At 40.3% G+C, this 11,431-nt stretch overlaps 1 long non-coding RNA gene across 1 annotated transcript; it reads right to left on the bottom strand.

Annotated features, from left to right (window-relative positions):
- Window positions 1–5,760: 5,760 nt before the first annotated feature.
- On the bottom strand, window positions 5,761–7,571 carry LOC134042996 (uncharacterized). Its single transcript, XR_009933120.1, has 3 exons — window positions 7,534–7,571; window positions 7,238–7,454; window positions 5,761–5,963 (listed from the first exon to the last, which is right to left on the bottom strand). It is a non-coding gene; the product is annotated as an uncharacterized LOC134042996 (long non-coding RNA).
- Between the last annotated feature and the right edge of the window lie 3,860 nt (window positions 7,572–11,431).

The raw sequence follows: 11,431 nt of genomic DNA, 5'->3' as shown, positions 1-11,431 counted from the left end.
ATTGCATCCATAAAGCAAGGTTGCAAGTTGTACTTTTGTTTTAATCTTAAAAAAAAAAAAAAGCTATATGCGTCCAACAGTCTTTAAGTACATAATAGGGGACTACAAAGAGGTTAGTTTTATGCTTTCTCATGCCCACTAATGACACAAATAATGTCAAAGAAACCTTTTTCAGTTATACTACAATAAGTATGACAGTAACACATTCTAACTAGAAGAAAAGATTACTGCTGAAATATATTACCCAAGAAGGTTGTATAATACTTGCCATTATTGATTTTAGGTACAAATCAGAGGGACTGCCATCTGCACTTATCAAGACAGTTGTGGACTTTCTTTGAAGCTGGGAGATGGCCCAGGTGCATGTTTTGTAGCAGGTGGGTGAGATCACTAGAACTGTGACAGAGCATACATATTTTTACAAGGTAATCCATAACGTATTTTCACTAAGAAAGCATTTGAAAATTCCAAGTGTGGTTCTGAGCATATTCAATTGCTGGTATGGATTATTGCACAGGTTGTTCTTTGGTATTTCTTTTCCCAACATATTTCCTTTGATTTTGTGTTGTGGGATTTTTGGTTTGTTCTTATTTTACCTCAGGAAGGCTTGGTGCAACTTTGATTAAAAATATTGAGGAATAACAAACTACATAACCTCTTGAGATTCCATCCAAATCTATACTTCTATGATTCATGTGCAAGCTACCATATTCTTCTGCGCTGTTGAAGAGCTTTGCAAGCACAAGTTTAATAATTAAACTAGTTCTTTCCCCAGGGCAGTAATGACCTAATCATTTATGATAGTGGTCAAATGAGGAATTAAACAAACACATCCAGAATAAACACAGATCAAATAATCTTTGCCAATGGAAAAGGACAAAATCTTGTTTTCATGCCAGTGGGTCTGCAAAACAAGAGCACAGATACAGACATCAGTAAAACTAGCAAGTGCAGACTCCTCAGCCTGTGAGAAATTCTGTTTAGCAATTCTTTTTATTCAAAGTTTTAGGATGTTTTTCTGTTTTGGAAAATTAGAAGAATAGGAATGAGGAAAAAAAAAGTAAATGTTTTGGAAAGGTTGTAAAGTTTGAAGGCTTGAATTACAGCTAAGAATTTCAACATTCAAAGACCCAAAATGTTGCAGTCATGGTGTACCACATATATATATAAATACACAGACACACACAGACACACAGACACACACAGACACCCACACACACACACACACACACACACACACACACACACATATATCTTAGCTAGGGGAGCACAGAGACCTCATATACAGAAGAAAATGCCAACCAGAATTACTGTGCAAGTAAAATAGCATTCTCCAATATGGTATTTTTTGTTAGCTCAAAATAAATCTCTTTTAAGTCATACTCACAAAGAAAGACTGAGCAAACCTACACTTTTTTTCTATTTTATTTGTTTTTACTATTTAAAACTAAGTTTTAAAGTGAATTATAAGTAAATATGCTCTTCGTTAGAAATTCAAACCCATATAAAACTTCTGACAAATTCTAGTCACTACTTAATATGAAAATAACTGGCTCAGAAATGCTTTCTAGAGAAATCTGTGCTCATCAGTGTGGACTGTAGTGTTGACCAAAATATGACTGTAAACTGGAAGTGTTTTCAGTCTCCATTGTTATTTTAATCTAGTAAAAGATGATGCTCAAAGATAGGATCAGGATTATGACTTTACAGAAAGTTATAAATATTTAGTTTTGGTATTTATAGGCTATACTTCAGTGAATATCCACTGGTTCTTTTGTTCTTTTAAATCTATACATGACATTTAGACACCAAAAAAAAAGGATTTCATACTGTGCAAGAACTTTCTTTCTGATAAGAAAACCACTGGAGCATGTGAATTTTGCTGTGCAAATGGATAAATACTGACATAACACATCTGGCTTGCATCAGGTATGTCATTAGACACCCCACCCTTGGATCAACAGCTGTAAAAAACTTGCAGAATTTCAAAGACCCTGGGACAAACATGTCAGGTGTCAAGGGCAGCCTTAATCCCAAAGCACAGGGAGGGACAATTAGACAATGGGGGTTGCAGTAGATGACCTTTAAAGGTCTCTTCCAAACCGAGCTCTCCTATGATTCTATGACCCAAGAGAAGAGAACTCAGCTGAGCTGAGCCTGCTCAGGGCAGCCCCAGCGAGGTGATTTCATTGCTGGGACCTGTAAATATGAAGGTGGACTCTGCTTTGCAGGCCAGGGTGTTGGTACAGCCCCACTGCACACGCCAACAGACTAAAGTGTCCTAAGCAGCTTAAATAGCTTTAAGCAGCTTTGAAGACTTAAATACTGTAAGCTTATAAAGCAGTTTAAGCTGCTTAAACCACTCTAGGACTTCAAGAAGGGCCCCAGGATGCTGCTCCTTGCCTGGTGAGTGAAACAAAGCTGGCTGCAGCTCCCTCACCATGGGCTGGAAGGATGGAGCTGCAGGGTTGCCACAGATCCAGCAAGGAATCTGCTGATATTGACATACTTTGTCAATGATGTTGTATGAAATAATGCAGCATATGCTTTCTCCCCTTGGTTAACACATTGTTACTTTCTTTTCTTTTAGCAACCTCACTTCCCCTGCCACCGCTGTGTCCTTTTTTCCTATTTTCACCCATTCAGCTCAGGCTCTTTCAGTATCTCTTTTCTGTCTAATTAATTCTTCCTAAAGAAATCTGTGGGCTTCTCTTACTGCAGTGATACACTTTCATGAAGGGAACACATCTCAATTCAGCCTATTCAATCCACAGAGCCATGCTGGGGGTAATTGTTCATTTGTATCACAATGGTTTAACCTAAATCTAGAATTTTTTTTCTCAGAAGAAGGGCATGAGTTGATGGAAGCATTGTGGAAAAACCCAACCATGTAATCCCAGGAAGTACCAGTGGCAGTCATTAATTTATCACCTGCAAATCAGGAAACCAGATGGGAGAGCATTGTTCAGAAGAAGGAATAAATTGCACTGAATCTGTGTCACAGTTTCTGGCATTTCTGAGCTTTCAATAAAGGATGTAGCAGGAGGAAGTCTGGGGACAGCTGTCCAGAAAAATGGGTAAATTTATGTTCCTACACTGAATCTCTTAGGGCTGAAAGGGCTTTGTTTTCAGTTTTTACTCTATCTGTCTGAATTTGGGGTATGCTGTTCAAACCACAAGTCAAGTTGTTCTTACCAAAGGATGTAACACCCCCTCCCCCTTGCACAGAAGACAGCTGCTGAGTGTAGGTTTGGTTTGGTTTGGTTTAGTGAATTGTCACTTTGAGCTCCCATGCTAATAGCTAGGGCAGGGGTGATAATATACCAGAGCACTTGAGTTGGATGTAATATCCCTGCTGCACAGGATCCTATCAGACCTACATCATCTCATTTTTCTTGTGCTTGAATTCCCTTTCCAACTCCTTTACAAGGAACATTCTCCTCTTCTTTTTCATACCCTTCACCTACTTCCTGGGGCTGTATCCTAACTTCTCAGGGGTTGTCCCTCCATAGTCCTCAACTTAACTGGGCCTATGTTTTCCACAGGCTTATGGAGTTCCATCACATGTGCCTTTGCATCACAATTAAGCTAAGAAATGTAAATATAAAGTTTATCATACCCAAACAATGTGTTTTAAAGACTTGAGAGTGTTAGCAGGAAGGATAATGGTTAGCCCTACTTACTGGTCTATTTTTTAGATTATCTATGTTATGCATTCCTAAATGGAGTTACCTATCACCGTAGTGTGTATTGAATGCACACCATGTTGAATGTGACATAATTATGCAAGCATCATTTAACACTTTCATTAGGGTTTGATTTATACCAAATGTTCTTTTTTTCCAGTATTATGAAAGCATGTTTGTCTCCACTTTTATTGAAGAAAATTATTTGTAGCATGATCTATCCTTTTCAAGTCATCAATGCATTTTAATCTCTTCTCCCATTTATCCACCTATCAATAATTACTTCCTTCAAAATGTGTTCAAAACCCCCACACCCCAATAGGATTCACTAGCTTGAGTGAAGTGAGTGATTTAATTATTTTTTTCTTAAATATTGGTTTGATGTGTTTCTATCCGGTAACACCACTGGCAGTTAACAGATATATTTGGAATGGAGTATTGAAACCATGGGAATGTGGTTTCCTTGGATTCATGACTTGTGTCTACATCATCCTCCTAGTTGTCCCAGTTCCTTCTTCAGCTCTCCTACAGTTTTGTAGGGGAAAGGGCAGGTTGTCTGGACTAGCTGTGGGCTTTGTGATCTGTGGATCAGTGTTAGCTGCTTGGTGGCCACACAGCTCTCAGGCTGGAGAAGGTGAGCTGCCTTCAGCTCCAGCAGTAATTTGGGTCTCATTCTTCTCTAGGAAGCTGCTCATTTGCAGCAACAATTAATGATGGGAATTGAGGCGGGTAAGACTAATTGTGAGCATGGAAAAGTCATCTTTTTAACTCTGAAAGCTATTTACAACTTATGTGTTTTCTTTACCATATATTCTATTAATCTGAAGAAACAAAGGTCCTATTCATATTGTAAGAGAGATTGGGTAGTTTCATAACTGAAGGATTTTTTAAACGTTTGTAAACCAGAAAATAGAAACCACGCATCAGGTCATGTATACGGGCCATGGTTTGTCAGACATTTACACTTATGCCCAAATTTCAATTGGAACTTGATTTCCCTTGACTTCCAGGAAACATCAGGGTGTGTTAAAATTAACTCTGCTGCTTTGAGATGACAGCAACGCTGCACATTTGCACAGCTTGATAAACAACTGCATGTACACCGGAAGTATTTTGCTGACTGTGTTAAGCCTGGTGAGGTCATATATCTGTGTTGATCCATTCACCAATGGAGAAATAAAGTCTTCAGTGCTGCTGCTGGACAAAAAAAAATCACCAAGTGCTGGCAGGCTGCCAGGATCGTGTTGCTGGGCAGATCATCAGGTGTTGGCCAGTCACTGAGGGCTGCTCACACAGCAAAAATGTACAGGACAGCAGACTCACCCTTCCTTCCTTCCTTCCTTCCTTCCTGGAATCCTTCCTTCCTTCCTTCCTTCCTGGAATCCTTCCTTCCTGGAATCCTTCCTTCCTTCCTTCCTGGAATCCTTCCTTCCCGGAATCCTTCCTTTCTGGAATCCTTCCTTCCTTCCTGGAATCCTTCCTTCCTGGAATCCTTCCTTCCTTCCTGGAATCCTTCCTGGAATCCTTCCTTCCTTCCTGGAATCCTTCCTGGAATCCTTCCTGGAATCCTTCCTTCCTTCCTGGAATCCTTCCTTCCTGGAATCCTTCCTGGAATCCTTCCTTCCTTCCTGGAATCCTTCCTTCCTGGAATCCTTCCTTCCTTCCCCCAAAGTCGGGATAGCTGTCTCCTTGATGAGTCTGTAGGATTACAGCTGAGCATGCTACAGGACAGCATGGGGCTTCTATAAGCCAAATTGTCACTTTTTCTAATCCCTCCATCTTCTTCAGCATTTTCTACCAAACCTTGACACTCCCACCACTGTTTAATATAAGTTTTTAAAATCTTGTTGAGTTGAAGAAAAACTTACTTCAAAAAATAACTTTCATTTACACTTGTTCCTAGCTTTTTTTTCCCTTTTTTCCAGCTTTTGTGGCTAGCTTCTTCAGCTAATGGGTGACATGGAGAATTGTCTGAATCTATTATGTGTCTGTGAACACCAAATTCCTAGATTGCAAAATGAGCCCAATTCTTTGCTTTGCTGGAATTCATCTTAAGAGGTAGATAGAGTTTAAGATTTTAGGAAGAAAGCCAGAGTTTGCACTCTACCAATATTTATTTCATGCATTCCCACCTTCATTCTTCATTCTATAATTGGGCTGTGCTTCCATCTCCACCCACATCCTGCCTTGACTCACGTTCACATGTGCAGGACAGGGGCAGTGACAGGTAAGCCAGCCAGCCTGCAGGCTGAGTCACCCCAGGAAGTCATCTGGCAACTAGGATGGAGAAGAAGGAAGTGTGCCAACCAAACAGGTGATCTGAGCAATGCATGGCACCCCACATGCCAAAACAAAGATTGCACAATGTTGGCTATAACAGAGAAATGTGAAGAACACAAGAATGCATTTCCAAAATGGCCTTCATAGTAGGAATTAAGAAATACCAAAACTCGGCCTATTTCTTTTCATGGATCACTTTAATAACAAAGTGAATATATTGAATATAGCAATCAAGAAATAGAGCAGTGGTGTAGTATAACCCTCTCAGCACTTGTATTCACTTTTATATGGGTGACTTTTCCTCTGCATGGAGGCTCAAAAACAGGATCACAAACACAATTTATGAGTATGGAGCAATTATGCTATTTGTTGTATTGTACAGGCAATAAATGTCTGTGAGTAATGTGCTATTAGCCTAAGCATTAATACCCTCACCACCTCTGATGCAGATAACCACTGGATTTCTGCTGGTCAGGCAGATGGTAATCACAGGGGGAAGTGCCAGACTCTATTGCTCCTTGCAATAAGATGATCCTCAGTTTTGCTGAGTTGCTATATTCTATTTTGATTTTTTTTCTCAGAGTTTTAGAGTTATTTCAGTTATTAATTTTTCCATGAGTCCTCCAGTGGCTGCTGTCAACTTAACAATTTCACTTCTGTTTTTGTTTCATCTTTTTTTTTTTTTTAATGTATCTTGCTTGGCTTAAGTGCTTGTATTGTCAGTTATAGGTTAGCAACTTTTTTTAGTCAAGCAGATTTGGGGTCACATGGCCTACCTAGGCCTTGTGTTAAAATAGTAGGAGTGTGAAAAATCTACCAACATGGTGGGACACAGACTGATCTGTACTTGTTGTTTGACATATTTTGAAGCACCTTGCTGGCTTAAACATGTGGGTCTTGCCAGATGGCAAAAAGACTCAGAAATAGACACTGACACAAACACCCTGCAGGGTCAGATGTTCTATATAACTGGTGGTATCAGGGATGGTCTTTGTAATGCCAAGCAGAAAAGTCTGGGAAGGATGGGCAGAACAAATCGAGTAAGCCCATAAAGGGTGCATCATAAAGAAAATTAAAACTCAGAATTAAAAATTCTATAGTGCTGTGTGGTGACTGAAGGACAGGGATCATGCTATGCAAGCAAAGCCAGCTTATTACAATGATCACCAGTATTCATAGTCCTCTAACGTCCCTACAAAATTTTCTACTCGGACCCCTTTGCCTCTGTTCCCTTAGCAACACAATCTTTTTGGTTACCAAGTCCCTCTTACATTCTCTTGCACCAGCAATGTCCTTGTTACATCTTCTCTCATCAGTTAGAGTGACCAGACATGATATCTTCACTTCTGTTCTTGCCTTGAGTTTATCTCTCCCACGGCTCCCACTGTACCAGGGCCAGCAGGTCTGGGGCACTGCCCAGCTCAGCATCAGCTGTCTGATCTTCCACATTGCTGAGACAATGAAAAGTGTGGAATTACAGGAGGAAACCTGAGAGTAAACAAATCAGTGATAAATAATGTCCCTTGTAAAGATGCAAAGGAAAGATGAACAGAGATGTATCAAATACCTAGCACTTGAAATTGAAACTCCTGCCCTGGTAGGAAGCCACAGATCTTGTTTACCAAGTTACAAAAATCCTGTGTGGGTAGTTTAAACAGGAAATGGGCTGATCAAAAGCAAAGATAGGGAAATATGTACAACAGAGATAATATGGATCAGCAAAGCATTTTAAAGAAGTCAGCAGCAGAAAGTTAGCCCTACTCTGACATGTGATTCTGTAACATGAGATGATGTGAATCTCTTTAAAAAGAGATTGCTGTTGGTGCAGTGATGACATCAAAAAAGCAAATTGTAGTCCAGTAGGTAGCAGCAAAAACACAATGAAAGACATTTTGGTTGCAGTAGAAATGCTAAGAAACCATGATGTCACTGCAGAAGCAAAATTTAAAAAGTTTTTGAAAAAACCTTGGAAAAAATTACCAAATTTTTACAAGAGGAAACACGGAGTTGTTAAAATATTAAAATGTGAGACTGGGAAAGTGTCTCTCTGCCCTATGCTATAGGGGAGGTCATATGCAGTGAAATAACATGCAAGATGACACAGAACTGGAGGAGAGCAGCCTCTGGATTCAGGCCCAGAAAACCAGATATTTGTGCAAAATAGCATCCTGAAAGAACATGTGCAATGCCAGGCTTTGCTCATCACCATTCTCAATTATTTTTTTTTCAGGTTGCTTGACATGGGCCTCAGGAATGCCTTGTGGAACTTCAACACTTACTCCATCATCACAGCCTTGCAGAGAGGGGTGGTTAGCTGCATCTGGGAGTCCATCTAAGTAAGAGGCTGGTTCACTTTAAACACTGATGTGAAACAAGGCTACACTTGCTTTCTGGGGCTGTGAAGCATTATCATACATAGCTACTGTGTAGGCAGCACCAGCAGCAGCATTCCGTGGGGTGGGTTGCACATATCTTGGAAGCATAAATTGAGCTAGTAGCACTGCTTTACTGAGCCATAGACCTGAAAAAAAAACTGTGAAGATACATAACCTAGCAAAAGAAGTAAGCCAGACAGGATTCAAAATCAGTTATCAAAGCAAACATCCCTGAAAGCTTAATACCAAGCATCAAAGTCACACTAGAAAACACAAATTCTGGGAAAGCAGAGCTTGCCAGTCCTGCCCATATCCCACTTCTGACTAATTAGGCAAGAACTGACAGTAAAAATAGGAGAGCCTTCCACCACTCATACTCATTTCAGCACATGCAATTTCAAGATATTCCATTCCAGATGAAAAAATTGTTGTTGTTGTTGTTGTTATTATTATTATTATTATTATTATTATTATTATTATTATTATTATTATTATTTACATGTAATTACAATGCTAAAATAGATCCTGGAAAACAGAGACATCAACGATTCTAGGAAAACTATATGCTTTGAGAAAAAGAAAGTGCCTATGAAAAAGTCTGACTGTTGGTCTCTGTCTCAACATAGAGTTGAACTGCTCACCACCACCTCTCCTTCCACCACAGTCAGCAGGGAGCATGGGATATAATTGCTGTGCATTCTCTGAATGGTAACTCCCAAGAATTCCCCCAGAGATGATCCAGTGTGTGTGAAGACCCACCTGACAGCAGTGATGGCAATCAATCCCAACCACGCGTGCTAGAAACAACAAAGAATGATGGTAAGAAATGGAAGATGCTACCTTCCACAGCCAGAATAGCATAAGGGCTGCAAAGAAAATCCAACATATTTTCTCTAAGTGCTTTGTTTGCTCTGCAAAGCAAACCTTGCACTAGCTAGCTTGCCACTAGAGGTAATAGTTGTGAACCTTACCAAAGGAGAGGAAAATAATGCTCTTGTTCCAGAGATGCAAAGAGTAGCTGCTGTCCAGGTGAAAGCACTGTACCAAGTACTTCAAGGAGCCAGGGAAAACCTCTTGCCAAGGCATCACTGTGAAATTGCTGCAGCCATGGTGGACTGGGAGAAAGTCCACGTCAAGAAGAGTTGGCAGAAGTTGGACTCAGATAGTTATGCCAGTGGAAATTACTTGATCCCTAATTAAAGGGGTTTTGCCTTTTCTGAATCTTCAAAGGTATCTAGAGTCTACTAGTGTCATTAGCAGTGATGGTTTATTTTCATTACCTAAACTGAATGAAAGATCTTTAATCAAACTGTGTTGTATTAGAGAGAGTTCTGCTGTTTAAACATAAATATTTGGTGTGCAATCTGGTGTTGATCTGCAAGGTTAGTAATATCTATAAATAAGTAGTCCTTTTTATTTGCATTATCTATCAAGTTGATTTTGCTGACGAAGTTTGAACTTAGATCTGAGTGTGCTTTTTGAGGTCATTCCTTGTTGAAACAAGGGGGTACATTGAATACATGCAAGATATATTGTTTCTGCTACAGTTCTCAGTGATTTTCTTAGCCAAGTTTTAACAAGATAAACACTAAATCTAAGCTTCTTTAGAAAAGTAAATCTCTACAGTCTCTTCTCAGCTTTCTTCTACATTTCTCATAATATCAAACCCACACACAGCCCAGATTCCTCAATGGTAGCTGGTGAAATTTTTCCACCTTCAAGTGCTAAATATGTTCCTATGTCCTGAGCAGCATCCTGTGTCTGTGTTTTGAGCACAGACTGCTGTTATTTTAGATACCTGCCTCCATAAAGGAGCATCAGTGTTTCTTACATGTCTTCATAATGAGAATTTTTTCATTACTTTCACAGAGGCTTAACCTCATTTCCAAAATAAGGTTGTTCTTGTTCTCCAAGTTAAACTAAACACACTAAATACAGATATATATGTGTGTGTGTGTGTGTGTGTGTGTGTGTGTGTATAAAATGTTGGGAGTCTGTCCATCAAGATTCATATGTATTTATATGTATATAGCAGTTGAAGTAAAGAGCTTCAATCAGGACGGACTCTTAAATGTGTCTTATTTTTAAGCACCCGCTGAAGAGAAGTTTTGTGTCTTTACACACTTTTCTGAATAGGGATGCACTGATGAACTGGATTCATTTCTGGAATCAAAACCTTGACTGAAATACCACTGCCTGGATCACCTGCTGCATGCAAGGCTGACAGCAGCAAGGATAAAAGCCATAGCTCACACTGGCCTCACCAGTAATATCAGGCAGGACACATCACATGTAATCATACAACATGTTGTTTCTCAGGTGACACCATGTGTTTTAGTAACCTGCCTTTCTGCAGTGGGAGCATCAAGATGAAGGTCATGGGTCCCAGAACACAGCTGTGATGAAGCAAATCTACATTATGACATTCAAATTTGTTATATAATTAGAGCATTCAATTATAGAAGAAAGACATACTGAAAGACATATTCTCTGATGTAAATGAGGTTGGGTTAATTCCCTAACAGGCCGGGCAGTGACAAGAGGTGGAGATAAACTCCCAGCACTAACTAGGGACAAAATAAAGCAAGTGGCATTCTTGCTTGCCCTGCTCTGCCCTGCCCTGCCCTGCCCTGCTCTGCTCTGCCCTGCCCTGCCCTGCCCTGCCCTGCCTTGCCTTGCCTTGCCCTGCTCTGCCCTGCCCTGCCCTGCTCTGCCCTGCCCTGCCCTGCTCTGCCCTGCCCTGCCCTGCCCTGCCTCACCTCACCTCACCTCACCTCACCTCCTCCTGTGCCCTGGTCCTGTGGCCATGAGAGCCCAGTCCACACTGAGAGCCCCTGCCACAGAGTACAATGGGCAATGTTCACCTTTTGTTGTAATCTGCTAAGAAATGATTTCTCCTTTTGGCTCCAGCTGCTGCTCTACCCCTGTGTAGAGTATTGGCTGGGTGGAGCAGCCACAAACACTGGGAACATCTAAGACTCTTCAACAATTTCAGTAATTTTCTTGGATTAATACTGGATTAATTTCATCTCTGAAAACAATAAGTTTTGATAGGAGACGTTGTTTCTCTAGGCTGATCTGGCAGGTTCA

The sequence above is a fragment of the Cinclus cinclus genome, chromosome 4 (assembly GCF_963662255.1).
Source record: "Cinclus cinclus chromosome 4, bCinCin1.1, whole genome shotgun sequence".
In the NCBI taxonomy this organism is placed as follows: domain Eukaryota; kingdom Metazoa; phylum Chordata; class Aves; order Passeriformes; family Cinclidae; genus Cinclus; species Cinclus cinclus.
The sequence above is the reverse complement of the archived record's forward strand: the minus strand, read 5'-3'. Positions and strand labels throughout refer to the sequence as shown.